General features: G+C 40.8%; 1 protein-coding gene across 1 annotated transcript in view; it reads left to right on the top strand.

Annotated features, from left to right (window-relative positions):
- LOC112075619 (methionine-R-sulfoxide reductase B1-A-like) overlaps positions 1-17937 on the top strand; it is a 26353-nt gene that overhangs the window by 2206 nt on the left and 6210 nt on the right.

Here is a 17937-nt window from a genome sequence, read left to right as displayed (position 1 = left end):
GGGGAAAAGAGAGATTTAAAAAACCAGGCCATTTACTTTACAATTAATTTTTAAAGAGGAAGGGTTGTTATTTAAAACAATAAAACAATCGTGCATGAGAAAGGTACCCTTTTTTGTAAAAACCAATTTGATAAAAGCCATTTAAAATGTGTAAATGAATGAAATAACAAAGTAAAACAATTATTTAAGACCCATGGAAAGCCTGTCCAAAAGTCCCTTTGTTAAAAACTGTCTTTAGTCCTTTGTAAACAGGCACGGGGTGAGTCCTTATCAAAAAAGGCCTCCCCCTGCTGCTGTCCGAATTGGAACTCCGTAGAGCCCGTTCGGGGCCCCAGAGGGAGCCCCTCCCCTAGGCGCGTCGCCCCTAGGCTCCGCAGAGCTGTCCCCAGGACCGTGGCCGCCGGGAACTCAGGTGTTGTGGGGGGACCCTAATCTGGTTGGGGTCCGAGGCCCCTTTGTCGTTCGTACCACCCCAGGGCTTCCCGTGCTAAAGCAAAGGCCACTGCGCTGGGGGTGGTCTCTACCTGTTTTCCTAACCCAGCAGGTTGCCGGGAGGAGCCACAAAGCGTCCTTCAGGCACGTGAAGGTGGGCCAGAGAGTGTATGAGGGGCCTTTGGTGGAATAGGCCTCCGCCCACCCCAATACAGCACGAGCTGCGGCGTTAGGTCCCTCCCTGGCTGGCAGGACGTGGGGAGATCAGGGGGCCATGCTTCCTCCCAGTTCCCTGGCGGCTCTGCACTCCCAGAAGAAGTGCCTCACCGACTGCTTGCTTGCACACGCAGCCTGGTCAGGGGGGGCACGCGGATATGTCCTCGCCATGCCCCGGGGAGTGCATGACGGCCCCTGACCGGGAAGGAATCTCATGGGGCGACCATACAGGACAGGATCACAGGTGCCACATTCAGCAGGGCAGGATGGGCCACGTGCGCCAAACCGTGGTGGCTCGGCCTACGACGAGCCGCGCAACTGGACCACAGCCGTTCCCGTTCCTGGCACAAGAGTAGAAAAGAGAGCGGTGTTTGTTAAAACTGTAGACAGGCCTCCTTGTTCCAGTTTAAAAGATGTTCTTTAAAAACTTTGTGAGTGAGCATATGTGTGTGGGGAGCAGGATAAAGAAACAGGGGCTCGCAGGGTCGATGGATCAGCCCCACCGAGTCCTGGAGGTAAGATAACCAGCCAGAACGGTGCGAGGGCCTGGGTCCTTGTTTGGTGACCGGGAGGGTGGCAAGAGTCAGATGTAGCGGCTGTATAGCGGGCTGCCCAGGAACAAGTAAGAGGTCAGGCAAGCCTTTCCACCCCGTGGACCTGGGCCTCTTACCACCTCCCCTCAGCCCTCCACTTTGCTTCCCACAGGAAATAAAAACACATGCCGGTCCAGAGCTAAAAGAGTTGTTCGGTGGGGGGGATAAAAACAGAACGATTAATAAAAGAACAGGTAAAACACAGCCTTGAATGTTAAACTGCGCTTCAAATCTCGTGTCTCAGTCCCTCTTATCAAGAACTGCTAGTCTCTAGGTTGCCAGGATTATCTGATAAATAGACTATTGAATCAGCACACTCAATCTTTCTGCATATGGATATAAATGTGTGGGTGATGAACTCATTTCCTCCTTCTTTCTCATTGCAGTCAAGCCCTCTTATTGGTTGGAAATTGACACCATGTAATTGCAGATGTAACTATGTGTTTGGTTGTTATTCATGGTTTGTTGTAGATCGCTGTGAACAGTTAGAGTAAAACGGTGGATTTCAGGAGAGTGTTATTTTATCCTGTGTTTTGTTTTGTAAATATGTAATTTAAGAGTTATCTATTGTAAAATGCTGAATTCATTGATGTCTTTCAATGCTATGGAATTGCTGTAATCTCTGTATTGGAGAGAGAAAAAGAGGTCTGTGTAGAGCTCTGAAGTGGAGGCGTTCTCTTTCTGAATTCTGTTGGTATAGTTGTGTTGACCATGGTGTCCTTAAGACATATATATAAATGCATGGTTTGAATATCCAGCCTCTGCTTGTCTTTAAACTGGGGAGAAAATGTACCTTTGAAATGGCAGTCTTCTATACGGGTATGGGGCTTTTCCTTTGTTTGTTACAGACTACGGCAGGACAAAAACATGTCTGATCAATGTTGGGATTTGGCTTTAAGGGATGATTTAAGTCATGAATTTGCAATCTGTTTGTTGTTGTGTTTTAATCAAATCAATAAATTAAATATTGCTCAAAACATCTGGTGTCATTCATATAAACGAAATGACAATAAATGGGGGAATTGTGATATCTGTAGTTAATCAGTTTTTTGTTGAGTTTATTAAACTGAAATGACAAAATGGGTTAGGTTTAGTAGGGTCTGGCCTACTAGTCTGCACTTGTCACTTGCAGTCACTGGATGCTTATTGTACGTTGGGGTAGGGTCCTTGCTATAGGCTTTTTTACAAAACCTACGTTGTTTATATAAATAGCATGTTGTGGAAGGGTCCAGACACTTTTTTACAACCAAACCACATTGTTTTATAAATAGCATGTTGTGGAAGGGTCCAGACACTTTTTTACAATCAAACCTACATGGTTTATGTAAATAGCATGTTGTGGAAGGGTCCAGACACTTTTTTACAACAAACCTACATTGTTTATGTAAATAGCATGTTGTGGAAGGGTCCAGACACTTTTTTACACACCAAGCCTACATTGTTTATGTAAATAGCATGTTGTGGAAGGGTCCAGACACTTTTTTGTGTGATTTCACTTGATTTTGAGAAACTTACCCCCACCAATTTCCTCATCCTCGTGTTGTGCAGTATGGGGGCTCTGAAAACAAACTGAACAAAGGCGCCAAAAACACTTTTATAAATGCAAAGCTCTAAGTATAGTGATGCAAGTCTTTGCATGTTGTACACATTAAATTGTGTTATTTCTAACTTCCGCAATGTTATATTCCATTTTGTTGAGCTCGAGTGATACCTCTCCGTTCGTTCTACATGTAACTGTCAAACTAAAAAGAAAACGGAAGTTCCAGACACTTGTAGAATCTATGCCAAGGCGCAGTGAAGCTGTTCTGGCTCGTGGGCCAACGCCCTATTAAGATACTTTATGTTGGTGTTTATTTTATTTCGTCAGTTACCTGTAGCAGCAGGCTACACAGAGAATGGAACAGCTGGATTGGGGAAGCAGCTCGAGTCGCAATAAATGGAATATAAAGTCCGGAATGACACAATGTCATGCTGTACTGACAGCGTTTTTGTTTCTAAAAGGACGTATCTGGGTGTTTTTGGAGCATTGTGTTCATGTTTGTTCAGTGCCACCGTACTGCACAACAAGGATGGGTGGTATGAGAGCTTCAAGTTCCTTAGGCGTCCACATCACCAACAAACTAACATGGTCCAAGCACACCAAGACAGTCGTGAGAGGGCACGACACAACCTATTCCCACTCAGGAGACTGAAAAGATTTGCCATGGGTCCTCAGATCCTCAAAAGGTTCTACAGCTGCACCATCGAGAGCATCCTGACTGGTTGCATCACTGCCTGGTATGGCAACTGCTCGGCCTCCGACTGCAAGGCACTACAGAGGGTACTGCAAACGGCCAGTACATCCCGGCCAAGCTCGCTGCCATCCAGGACCTCTAAACCAGGCGGTGTCAGAGGAAGGCCCTAAAAATTGTCAAAGACTCCAGCCACGTAAGTCATAGACTGTTCTCTCTGCTACCGCACGGCAATCGGCACTGGAGTGCCAAGTCTAGGTCCAAGAGGCATCTTAACAGCTTCTACCCCCAAGCCATAAGACTCCTGAACATCTAATCAATTGGCTACCCAGACTATATGCATTGCCCCCCCCCCCCCCTCCCTTTTACACCGCTGCTACTCTCTGTTGTTATCATCTATAGATAGTCACTTTAATACTCACCTAATGTAGCATAATTAAATGTACATATTACCTCAACTAACCGATGCCCCCGCAAATTGACTCTGTACCGGTGCCCCCCTGTATATAGTCTCGCTATTGTTATTTTACTGCTGCTCRTTAATTACTTGCTACTTTTATTTCTTAGTCTTATCCATATATTTTTTAACTGCATTGTTGGTTAGGGCTCGTAAGTAAGCATTTCACTGTAAGGTCTACACCTGTTGTATTCGGCGCATGTGACTAATGACATTTGATTTGATTTGATGAAGTGTTAATGTCAAATATACAGTGAAATGCCTTTCTTGCCAGGTCTAAACCCAACAATGCAGTAATCAACAAGAATGTAATACAAAAAATAACAAGGTAGTTCAAAAACACAATAAATAAAAATAAGAAAACGAGAAAGTAAGAATATTATATACAGGGTCAGTTCCAGTACCATATTTACAATGTGCAGGGATACTGGAGTGATAGAGGTAGATAAAGTATTGTATTGAAACAGGCAGGAAGCAGGTCTCTAAACCTCAACCTTCTAGCCCGAAGTCCAACGTGCTATCGACTGTGCCACAAAAGCATGCTCAAGTGGGAGAGTCGATATCCGCGCTTATACAGTTGAAGTCGGAAGTTTACATACACCTTAGCCAAATACATTTAAACTCAGTTTTTCACAATTCCTGACATTTAATCTTAGTAAAAATTCCCTGTCTTGGGGTAGTTAGGATCACTCACTTTATTGTAAGATGTTGAAATATCGAGAATAATAGTAGAGAGAAATATTTATTTGATTTGCTTCTTGATTCTTTCATCACATTCCACATTCGGGCTAAAAAGATACTATGTGCACTCAAGTTAGCCTTTGGGGTAACCATTGCTTTAAATTGTTTAATCTTGAGTAACGTTTCATGTAGTCTTCCACAAGCTTCCCCACAATAGTTTTAGAGATTTAGATATATATAGAGATATATACACGCGACGCTGGTAGTCAACTGAGTCAGGTTTATAGGCTCTTGCTCGCACACACTTTTTCCAGTTCCACCCACAGAATGTTTCTAATAGGATTGAGAGTTTGTGAGTTGCCTGTACACTACAAGACATACATGTTGGTTGTTGGTTCACCCTCAACAATAACACTTGATACTTACATTGGTGTTTGTCCTTTGTAAAAGCACATATCATATATGCACATAGTATACTTTGTGGTGCAAGTATGCTTGGGTCTTGTCCATTTGGAAGACCTTTGCGAACAAGCCTCTTGTATACCACTCTCTCCTACACTGATGTGAGTTAGAGTATGGCTTTGGCCTTGTATCACAACTTAATCAATTACAACCATAGTTTAATTGTGTTCCCTTTTCATGCTCGATCTCTTCTTAGTAGAAAGTAGCACAAGATCACCTGCTTCTTGCAAGCAAGAGAGCACCTTGCCTACAACTAATAAACATGTAAAGTTGGGCGCTTTGTAACTACAAATGGCAGACCATTGATAATGGCCTTTCTGGTAAGGCACTAGACTGAAGGATATACAGTGTCATTCGGCCAAGTAGTACTGTCGGCATCGCGTTGGGAATGGTCCCCATCTCTCATTTTCCTCCTGAAATAACAATGTTGTTCCATTCTTATCGGCAACACAGATCTATATTTGTTTTGTTTCATCAGTAGCTAGAGGGAATTTTTCTCCAAACAGTACAGATCTTTGTCCATGCGCAAGTTTGATACCGTAGCTACGTGTTTTTTTATGGGCCGTTCTCTGGAGAGTGGCTCCTTTTTTCCTTGTTCTTTGAGCGGTAAAATTTTATTAAATGCATTTTTTTTCCCTTTCATCATCTAACACAATCATGGGCTCGTACCATGTCAAGTCGTACACTCACAGAGGAAGTAAGATTTTGAACTATACGTCACATTGTGTCATAAAGAAGATATTTAAAAGCAGAAATACTTTCTGTAGATCTCTACTTCCTACGGTTTTTTCTAAACACGCCCTTTGCTTAAATGATGGATATCCTTTAGACATAGTATGTTTTGAGCTTGCACGTGGCATGTTTGATTTCATTCGAGATCTTATCTCTTGTTGGTAGATCTCTCTCATACAAAAGCTTACTGATTCTTTGTGAGTCCACTTGCTTGTGTGAAGAGATGTACAAATGTGCGATGTCTTCGGTATCATGTATGATGTCGGCATGAGACGGCACATCAAGCCGGTTCCGTCATGATCACAGTGTGTGAGCTAGTTGATACACGTGGCATGTCATGACGGACTATTGTTTAGATAACAACGCATAGAAGGCCTGGTACTCTCCGAGGCCGAAGGATTACATAGGCGCTGTTGAGGAAAATTGCTGCCTCTTCCAGAGGACAGGTGAATCTAGGTTGGTCGGGAGGGACACACAAGAAATTCTGTTGGTTGCACTGAGGCTGGGGTCTGAACACTATAATCTTTTTTCTGAACTTTTTCCATGATGTCAAGCAAAGCCGCTGCACATGAGTTTGAAGTAGTGTGAGGTCTTTGTCGAAATGCAACCATCCAACAGGTCAGATGGCTCCATTCACTCTCTCACATAATATGACACTACATAAGTAGGGTTGTCTCTTGCGAAAATTACGACGAGACTCTCTTCCACTATGACGAAGTGAAGCCAAACGGCGAAACTTAAGGCAATGCCCAAGGGAGTAAGGAGGTCTTGGTTCAGGGAGGTAACGCCAAGAGACGCCATGATGGTTAGCAGCTTTTTGGATAAAACGGGAGTCTGCGCAGAGCATATTTGTTCTGCTAAAGTGCGGTATTTGGGTTAATGTAAGCACGATCCTCTTGGCCTAGTAGAAAAAGTGATATTAAAACTTGTCCGACCTTCACTGCTGACATCTGTGAAGCATCCTCACACCATGAAATTCTATCGGCCTTTACGGTAGAGAGGCCAAGACGGAAGCCACTTCGTAACAGTGAACTATTCTTAGTCTGTAAACAAATGGTAGTTCTGGGAAAATGAAACTGAACCTGGGTCATCTTGGAGTTTGGCCGACAGTAGAGGCACTGACGCAAACTTGGTACTCCCCGCACCAGGTATCTCGAGCAATACTATATGTGAGATATGCTATAAGCATATAAGATCAACTTGGTTTCGTGGATGTTGAGATAACCTTGAAAAAACACGAATTGAACTTCTTTGTTTGTAACTAATGAAATGGACGCTAACGCACGATACCATAAGTGGTTACTGTGATTGAAGAAACATCTTGCGCAAGCCTCATCCTGTACAACATCCAGACGGTGCATGACAGCACTGGTAAGCGTCCGCTCGAACTGCTCTAAGAGCGCTAGCCTTGTGGCGGATTGGTTTTTTAAGTCTCATGGGGCGAACGGTGACTGGGCCAGCACTATCGTGTGATATCGCAGTGAAAGTTAGTTATAAGCAGTGTGCCAAAGTACTAAGGGCGCAATAACTGTCGAGGCGCTTTGAAAGCATTCGCTCCAGAGTTCGCAGGGACCTCAGTTCTGGTGGGTGTGTCGCAGGCCCGTTGTGACTCACCCTTCCACCAAGGGGGGATACTGTAGGGAGACACATAAGTATTACAACAGCACAAGACTTGGAACGAATAGGGTGAGTTCGCGCTGTTGCGCTTGGGACAAGCATTTCAGGCAGTCTAGATATAGATCCTTTGGGAATTAGGACAGCTGAGAGTCGGCAAGAACTTCGACTCCCGACTCTCTAAAGAGCATATCTTCTTGGAGAGTGAGACACCTGAAATTATGATACAGCGTATGTGCACTGTAGTGCTGCGGCACATTCACACTGCTCGCACGTGGATGTGTGTGCTCGTCTAATCTTGAAGCTGGTCAGGGTGACGAGAGGATCTTGAGTGGCTAGAGTCAGAGAGCCCTTCGGTGAGTGTGCATGAAGAAGAACTCGTGCCCCAAATATCAAAATAGCAAATGAATAGTATACAGGGTCGGGTGTAGCGTAAGTCTCCTTGAGAATCAGATTTCAGATTTCATATACACTACACAGCAAAAATAAGAGAGTACTTGCTGGTCTCGCATAGAAAAGACAGGTGCAATCTAGGTCTCCCGAGGTGGCGTATATATCGCAGTGATGGATGGCTCTTTCGAAAGCATTAACAGTAATCTGGAGTTTTGAGTGCAATGTTTATTTTGACATAAACGGCTCATGTAAAGAATGGCGGAAGTTGTAAATCAAAAGTGTGTATCTATGTGAAGAGCTACTTTTTTAGTGATGCAAAATCGTCTCTGGACTGTTAAATAAATCAATAATATGTGTATACAGCATTTGCAACATTTTCAGTAAAAATCTCATTGTCAGCTCGGCTGCTTGCTGCACTTACGTGAGGGAGTCAAGACACTAAGAGTCTGTAACTTTTTGTCTGTTACGAAAATGCCGGTAGTGAATGCGGAGTGAACATAGGAACTTGATTTTACTGGAAATACACAGTATTGTAGACATAAGAGTGTTCAGTAACCGTGCATACTATTTATTACTACACTCATATAATAGGTGTGAATAAAATTGTAAGTGGGTAAATGCTCAATATGTTGTGTCGCTTCTCTTTAGAATTTCGGTTTGGTGTATACGCCGTAATTTTAAGCAGACCAAACCTTTGTATGATTCCTTACCTTGAGGTTTATCGTCAGGGTAGGCTTCATTGAACGGGGACGTAGTGTTCGGTACCTGGTAGCACTAAATACGCTGATTGAAAGATATTGTCATAATTGGTTGTCAACGCTTGTGCTCACACATGATTGAATAGCGCGGACTCGGTCAGTTATGGCGCTTGCGTTTATAAGGTCCTATCAACGGTACTGTAGCTGGCCTATGTACAGATACTTTTATGAAATGGGTACGTAAGTTAGAGGTCAACTGTTGCTACACAGTCTCTCTTTGTGCACTGGCTAGCGTTTTGAGAGGTCTTGAGTCATGTGGTACAGGTGGTGTTAAATGTAAGGACGTAGTTGGCTTGTAACACTATGAGGACGTAGTAGTGCGCTCCTGTGTGCATATCTGATGTACAGACAGGGGTTTTTAAAATAAAAGTAAACCTATTTCGACATTTTCTGTGGCGACGTGTGTGGAAACTCATAAGACGTCTTGGTGGTAATCTTGGTCACCAGTGACCGGTTAGCCACCTCCCTACTTATCAGTGGACGGTACCTGTTAGAGACCATTCAGTACAGACGATCTAGTGTTGATAACGGCTGCTCATATGGAAAGCTATAGTCTATAAATAAGGGGCTGGTCCAATGACTAATCTATTGATAATCGCGACGTCAGTTTGGGTTAGTATCATATCATGCAAGAGAGGGCTAGTTGTAGACCTGGGTTGGACACGACTAGTCGCATAGGACAGCGTCACAGATACGTTTTGAGGACCGTTGTATGTGAGCATAGAATAGTGTAAAAGGAATAAGCATGAGTAATGGCCTACTGGTAGACGGACGACGTAAGCTCATATGATATTGGACGCGTCTAGACGCATTGTTGCGCGGCTAGGAGCCATGTGTCATTGACTTCGTAAGAGATCCGATAAGAGTCTGACGATGTTTCCTATTGAATCGTTCCAAAAACGTTACTTGCAATATAGACTAGCATAGAACTAGATTGGCCGTCTGCCGTCTGGCATCTTTATACCTATAAGAACGCGACGTTTGATGAAAGTATAGAAGGTCTGGGACCCACAGTCCTAGTTTCCGTTAATACGTGTAGCGAACTTTATATCACATAACTATGAAGGAACGTAGTTGTGCTCAAGAGAGCATTGTCAAACTCGTGTTATGAAAGGACGTCTCGCAGTAATTTTCGAGTTCAAATGGTAACGTAATTAGCAGTGAAGGTACAGCTTAATGCAGGACAGTTGTGTTAACATCTTGAATGAAAGGACGTATGTTAATCTTGAGATTCTTGTAGTATTCATTATACTCATATGAAGGAAGCGGTAGTTTGGCCTTTGGTACACATCTACTGTTGAAGCGCGCGTAAGATAGCAATGGCTCTGGTAACACTCTAATGAAGGCACCGTAAGGTATGGAACTTGTTATTTAACCTGAATAAATGCACATATTTATATAAAGTCGCTTGTAACACTATGATGCGAGTCGCTGGGACAGCTGATTCATGTATCCGGTATTCTCCCTACATGTAAGGGTTTTCTGACAATGTCATGATCTGTAACCATACTCAAAGAGAATGTGTTGTACAGTTGGTCGCTCCCCATGGGTTAGACTCCAACCCTTGACTCCTCGCGCAAAAACAAAACCCACCCCCCAACACACACCCGATACCAACTTCGCAGCTCCATCACCCCAGGCACACAATCAACCCAACTAGCGAGCCATCCCAAAACACCACGCCGCACCTTTCTACCTCTCACTCATTGAAGCGAACTACTCATCCTCACCCATGGTGCAGACTTCAAACTCTACTGCATTTTAAACCAACTGAGTCCACATACCATCGCCACAAACTTCAACAATACAAAAAGAAAAGAAATAGATGTATGAAAAAAATGGACAAATCTACAAAGAAAAAACAATAACTACACCTTACCTATAAAAAATAAAACGAGCAAATTCCATCTCAAAAAATGATAAATACACTTCAATCAATGTACACAAGGGAATAGTCCATCGACAAGACAACACACAAATCGTATAGTGACAGATAGTGAGAAACCAACAAAGAACTCAAGTTCAATAAAAAAAACAAAAAAAAAAAAAAAAACACCAAAGAACAGGATCCATCAAATAAAGAGCATAAAAATCCATACCCCACTAGGCCAATGAAACCAAACATATCACACCTAAGAGACCAAACAAAAAAACCAATCATAAACAAGCGAGAAGATAGATAGTCAAACAAGCGAAAGAAAGACAAAAACAATACAAAAGACGAATAGGAGAAAGAATTAATAAAACAAACAGACAAGATAGCAGATCCCAGATCATCCAAGATATAATTAGGAAGCGTGGGAACGAATTAAGAAAAACAAAAAAAATCTAGAGAAGAAAAGATCAGATATAAAGAAGATATAATAAAAACATTAGAAGAATAAAAAAAATAAATACAGAATATAAAAAAAGATAGCTAAAAAGTCACACACTAATAAAAAAAAAACATAAACATATACAACAATACTAATAGGCGGAGAAAAATGACGAAAACAATAAACAACAACAGAAGATACAAAATAATGAATAAAAATAAAGAGAAAAAAAAAGAGTACCAAAAAAACAGAATTAGCTGGGAATCGAAAAAAAAATAACTATACAGAAAAAAAATCAAAAAATAAGTACAAAGATAACCGAAAAGAAAATCACAAAAAAAACAAAAAACGATAATATACATAAGGAATAAGAAATAAGAATAAAAGAGATGAAATCAAAAATAGTTACGATATAAATAATATAATATAATTAATAAATCTCTATATAAGAAATCAAATAAAATTGTGATAATATAGAGGAAGCAGAAGAAAAGGTGAGAAAACATAAAAATAGAAAAATTATACAGAAAAGAACTAGAAGAAGACGGGATAAAAAGAAAGACAAAGAGATAATTAAACATATTATAAAATAAGACATAATAATAAAAATAATAATGAAGAAGAAAAGTATAGAATATATCAACTAGAGAAGGAAAAAAAAAAATGAAAAAGAGATAGTGAAAGATAAATACAGAAATAGCTAACAAAAGAATAATAGAATAGATAATAAGACAATAAAGATAGAGATATAATAAACATAGTAATAAAAAAAGAATATATAAAAACAAGAAACCATAGACAAAAGAATATAATGGAATAAGAATAAAGAAGACAATAGAAAAATAAAGAGAAAGAATGAGAAGAAAATAGAAAAATAAGGAGAAAAAAAGCAGAGCTTGATAGATAAATAAAACTTAAATAGAATAATAGATAATAAATAGAATATAGAAATAAAGATAATATTAATAATAGAAACAATATAGATAAAAATCACAATAAAAAAAAAGATATAAATAAATGTATATAACAAAAATTAACAAAACAAAACAATAAACGAGATATAATATAGAGACTATAAAAAAAATACAAAATCGAAAAAAAAAAAAAAGATAGAAAAAAAAAAGACATAAGAAATAAAGAATATAGATAAGAGATGTAGAAGATAGAGAAAATAGAGATATATATAATTATAGAACCAAAGAAATAAATAGATAATATTCTACAATAACTCAGATAGGATATATATATATTATGAGATACAATAACAGACAGCGGTGACAAGTTTGTGCATAGAAGGCGACTCACCATGCGGTGCGAGCTGAAGTTTCACATAATACAGATTGGAGGACAGTAAGTCCCTACTGGTCAGTACTCCAGCTGGGGAAGTAGAGAGCACGGCACCGCATACGATAAATGACGCGGTCCATGCATGACTATCGCTCCTTTCCTCCGCTGAAACTGACCAATCAGCAATGCCAGGTACACATTAATTAGACCATTAAATTAAAAACGATAATTTATGTTCAATTAATGCCCACCCAACTATGCTCTCAAATACATCAATATTTGTTATCAAAGCTGAGTTTTTAAATATAAATTGCCGTCTGAGACAGAACCAATATATCGCGCCCAGCCAAGCATCATACGCCAAACTCTCGCTGCGCAATAATCGTATTAATCTACGTCCGCACAACAACGAAATCGAATTCCAGCACAAATCTGTTTTGGTCTACGCCTACATTTCTCTTTCCAACAACATCTGAGCGGTAAATTTCGGCTTGCTTTTTGACTGCGAAAGTGATTCTGACTCAGAAAAGATGGGTGACAACCCCTACTCCATAGGGGCACTCCTTCGCTTTGACTGTTCTGCTAGTATTGTATTCCCCGACATTTTCCATAGGCACAAAAGCGTATTTCTGCAATTGGCATGCTGACTGCAGGAATGTTCACAGAGCTGTTGCCAGAGATTTAATGTTAATTTCTCTACCATAAGCCGCCTCAACGTCATTTTAGAAAATGTTGTACGTCCAACCGGCCTCACAACCGCAGACCATGTGTATGGTGTTGTTGTGGGGGAGTGGTTTGCGATGTCAACATTGTGAACAAGTTAATGAATGAAAACACTTTTTCTTGTTAAAAAATTGGCACATAGAATTGAATCATACTATGTATGGAAAGATGGAACTGCTAGTTGTGTGTTTCAGGTCCGATGTGGGAAGTGTGGAAACGGACTGGGTAATGATTTTGTGGGCGACGGGCCAAGAAAGGACTCTCACGCTTCTGATATTCAGCAGCTCACTGAAGTGTCGTCCTAAGGTAGGGTTCACTTAAACTATGTAGTCACGGAATGTCAAGCAATTTGATTAGATAATAGTCAACAACATGTCAAGTCTCTGGTTGATACACTAACCATCTGACTGAGCACACGTTAACCACTGGATATTATGTTACTTAAAAACGTTGATGAATTCAAAATGTTGTCCTTTCTCTCACAGATAAGGTAGTGGACAGTAAGGTGAGCAGCAGGGTATGGAGTCACCAGTGTGGGTAGAGCAGTAGGATTGGTCTGGGTCTGTGCTGCTGAGGTGTGGAGGACAGTGGATGAAGTGTCCTGTGATAAAGCCCTCTGGGACCTCAGGACACTGATGGTCAATGTCTTCACTGGACAAGGACAGGGAACTCCACCAAATAGTCAGCTACCATTATGCATAATACACATTCATAATATACAATAATTACACAATCATAACGACAAGTACAAGGAGTTACACGATTCACAAAGATAGTCACTAATCATTGTTTTTATGTTTTATCTTAACATTGTCAGTCTAAAGGGGGATTGCTATGTAGCCTTCATAGTGTTGAATGTAACTTCAAAATGGCCTAATTTATATATAGGTAGTGAAAGCAAACAAAAGTGCTCTGACTTATGGCTCAATCTACCAATGTATGTTAATCAGTTCTATCAATGATTTTATGAGCCTCTTAAAGATTTACAGTGATGTAATAAAATCTCAATCGTCTTAACGGTCACAATGTATAATATGCAAAACAAAAGAGAAATGAAACTGAGAATAAAGATGTACTTTTATAGAAGATTACATTATTTGTTTGTTTATATTTTTATGGGCAACGTTAACAAGTGTGCCATGAAATAGTTTTTCAGCCATCTTTATGACCAACACATCAATCATGCCAGTATTTTACTGTACTCACTCAGAGATTAGCAGACCTGAAAATACTAAATCTGTAATATATACTCATCATTACTCAGGTTATGATACTAATCTTGTTCCACATCTTTCACAGTGACAGTTTATTTTATTTGATGCATTATACTCCCCTTGTGGCAGACATGAGACCACGCATTACCCAATCAGGACGGGCTTGTCAGTTGGTCTGGCAATGAATGTGGGCTGGACTCACAAATATCCCCCTACTAAAAGATGCTAACCTGATATTTGTGCCTCTAACTTTATCACTCATCATTATTCGCGATTCATTCAGAACTATCTGTAATCATGGTAGCATCCACATTAATGTAGAATTGTTTAGAAACATATTATATTCTTATTTACAATAAATGTGACTCAAAAAAGATAATACATTATTTACCATTCAGTTCTATTGGGCACAAAATAATCTGAAACACAACCAAAACAAACACCTCCAACAAGTTAGTAGAGTCACAAGCTTGATGTAGTCATTGCTAACCTGAATGAGGGAGACTCATATCTCCCAACTTTAAGCATCAGCTGTCAGAGCAGCTTACAGATCGTTGCACCTGTACATAGCCCACCTGTCAATACCCCATCCAACTACCTCATCCCCATATTGTTATTCTTTTTTTGCTCCTTTGCACCCCAGTATCTCTACTTGCACATTCATCTTCTGCACATCTATCACTCCAGTGTTTATTTGCTAAATTGTAATTACTTCACCACTACAGCCTATTTATTGCCTTACCTCCCTAATCTTACCTCATTTGCACACACTGTATATAGACTTTTCTATTGTGTTATTGACTGTATGTTTGTTTATTCCATGAGTAACTCTGTGTTGTTGTTTATGTCTCACTGCTATGCTTTATCTTGGCCAGGTCGCAGTTGTAAATGAGAACTTGTTCTCAACTAGCCTATCTGGTTAAATAAAGGTGAAATAAAAATAAAATAAAAAATTGTGTGCTAGGAATATAGGACCAATTACTAAACTTCTGACTACTTTAATACACATATAAGTGAATTTGTCCCAATACTTCTGGTCTCATAAAATGGGGGGACTATGTACAAAAACGGCTATAATTTCTAAACGGTTCACCGAATATGGATGGAAATCCCCTCAAAGCCATTGAATCACTTCCTATCCAAAGTGCTGGAGTACCGAGCCAAAACAACAACACGTGTCACTGTCCCAATACATGTAGAGCTCACAGTATGTTCAGAATGGGGATATGAGCTCTCCTCCAGCATGTCCAAGTTTGAGCATTCCTCAACATGGCCTGTCTTCTCTCAGACCATCCACCAGGACAGGTTTAATTTTGGAGGGTGGTTTTGTCCAAGAATAAATGGGGGGATTTTTGAAAAAAAAAGTCTCCTCCAGTGTCAAGTTTGAGCACTTCTCAACATGTGTGTCTTCTCTCAGACCATCACCAGGACAGTGTGTTCAGAATGGGGATATGAGCTCTCCTCCACATGGCCTGCCTTCTCAGAAATCCACCAGGACAGTGTGTTCAGAATGGATATGAGCTCTCCTCCACATGGCCTGCCTTCTTCAGACCATCCACCAGGACAGTGTGTTCAGAATGGGATATGAGCTCTCCTCCACATGGCTGCCTTCTCTCAGACCATCCACCAGGACAGTGTGTTCAGAATGGGATATGAGCTCCTCCACATGGCTGCCTTTCTCAGACCATCCACCAGGACAGTGTGTTCAGAATGGGGATGAGCTCTCTCCACATGGTCCTCTCAGACCATCCACCAGGACAGTGTGTTCAAATCCTGGGGATTGGGGACCAGTGAAGGTGTGTTGTGTGTGCAGTCAGAGAGGGAGATTCACCCTTATGGCCTATAGGAGTCTAAAGGTGTGTAGGGGTTGTTTGTGACTTGTGTGATTGTTGTCAATGAGGTTTTAGTTTTCCACACATTATTTTAAACAACGACATAACTGTTTTATGTGTCCCTTTAACAAGGATACAGAAGTTAAAACGAGGGACTCTTCGTAGGTGTTTGTTTAGGTTGTGTGGTGGAAATGGACTGGGTCATGAGTTTTATACGACGGAGCAAGAGAGGGACTCCTGCTCCTGAATATTGCAGCTCAATACCTACTAAGGTGGGAATTCAGTGTGTTTGACCTGTGTAGCAGAAAGAGTTATCGGTGTAGAATGAACTCATTTGAAAAACAACACAAAGACCTAATGAGGAGTTAAGGATGGTCTTTTTGTATTCTCCTTGATATAGAGTACTACAGAATATACTCTGACCTCCTCCCAGCTCCTCTCTCCAATGTTAAGGTAGATATTATATCAGTAAGGTGGGCAGCAGGGTATGGAGTCACAGTGGTGGTAGAGCAGTAGGATTGTCTGGAGTCTGTGCTGCTGAAGGTGTGAGGACAGTGACGAGTGTCTGGGTATATCGCTAAAAAGTAGTTAGATGGCTTTTATAACACATAAGCATAGCCATCTATTAGACATTAAAACACTGCTTTTTATTAAATACAAGTCATCAAGTATGACAATGAAACTAAATTAATGAATAATATTGCCAAATATTCCTTTAAAGTTCAATTCGGGGACTGTCTGCGTATTTTAACTGTTTTATAATGTTTATTCACTTCTGAATCTCAGTCTCTTCAGCAGCGAGTGGGTCTTAGTTTATGATCTCTGGTAAAGAGTGACTTGGTGTTGAATTACATTACATAGCCACTTCCACTGGAGACTGGAAAGTCCCACCTATTTCATTCGCTGAAAGGGTCACTTCTTGGCAGACAGATACTCAAACGAAGCACAATGCTGGAAATCTATCTGCATCCACATAACTAGTCTGGCATCGTTCTATGAAAACGAAGGTTTTATATTGAATTAAATAGAAGAAAACAGAGAGACAGGAGAGAGAGAGAGAACAGGCAGTTCCTTAATGTATCATTGGCTGTATTATACAGCCCAAGTATTAAGGAACTGACAATCTCTCTTCTCATCCTCTCTGTTTTCTTCTATTCAATTATAGGTAGCCTAATATTTTAATCTTAGCTAAGGTGGCAGGGGCGAACCATGACAGGTATTCATTTGAAATATGGTATAAGGTATAAGGTTATAAGGTTTATATAAGCCAATTGTCATCTATAAGGCATTTATTACGTGATTTTCTTCTTTGTCAAAAATAAATGTTTTTTTTATTCACAACTAGGATCTGATGGGTAACACTTTATTTTAAGGGTCCATAATAAACCTCAAAGTGAATGGTAAGCACAAAAATATTGAAGTGCTTTGAAGGGAATATGGTAGTAGGTGCCAGGGGTGTGTTTTTAGCTCCACAGTTTCCCGGCATGGATCAAGAATGGTCACCCCCATAGGACATCACCCCCAACTTGACACAACTGTGGGAAGCATTGGAGTAAATAATGCTTTAACACCTTGAACAGGAGAGCATGTCCGATTAAATTGATGCTGTTCTGAGGGACGGGGGGGAATGCAGCTTTCTGTCAGGTTTTTCTGTGTTATGGTGGCAGAGATGTGTAATCAGTATATTGGACTTTCTGTGATGTTCCCAGCTCTGTGTTCTGTCTAATTCCTCCCCCTCCTGTTGACAGGGAGCTGCTGGCGCGTGTGTAATCTCGAGCATGCTAACGGCTGGTCTCCCTGTTTACCTGACCGGAGAATACGCTCACGGGTGAGTCACACTCGTAAGTCCTGCGTATCGGGCTTCAACCAGTTTTTTCTGGTCAAAGGCAGGGGTTCAGCACTTGTCTGGGCAAGGATCTATGCTCAACAGGCTAGACTCCCGTGCTCCTTTAAGTGTGGCCTTAAACACAAGCCCCCTTTTGTTCTGTTGAGCACGG

This window comes from Salvelinus sp. IW2-2015, unplaced genomic scaffold, assembly GCF_002910315.2.
Source record: "Salvelinus sp. IW2-2015 unplaced genomic scaffold, ASM291031v2 Un_scaffold3290, whole genome shotgun sequence".
Lineage (NCBI taxonomy): Eukaryota > Metazoa > Chordata > Actinopteri > Salmoniformes > Salmonidae > Salvelinus > Salvelinus sp. IW2-2015.
The sequence above is the reverse complement of the archived record's forward strand: the minus strand, read 5'-3'. Positions and strand labels throughout refer to the sequence as shown.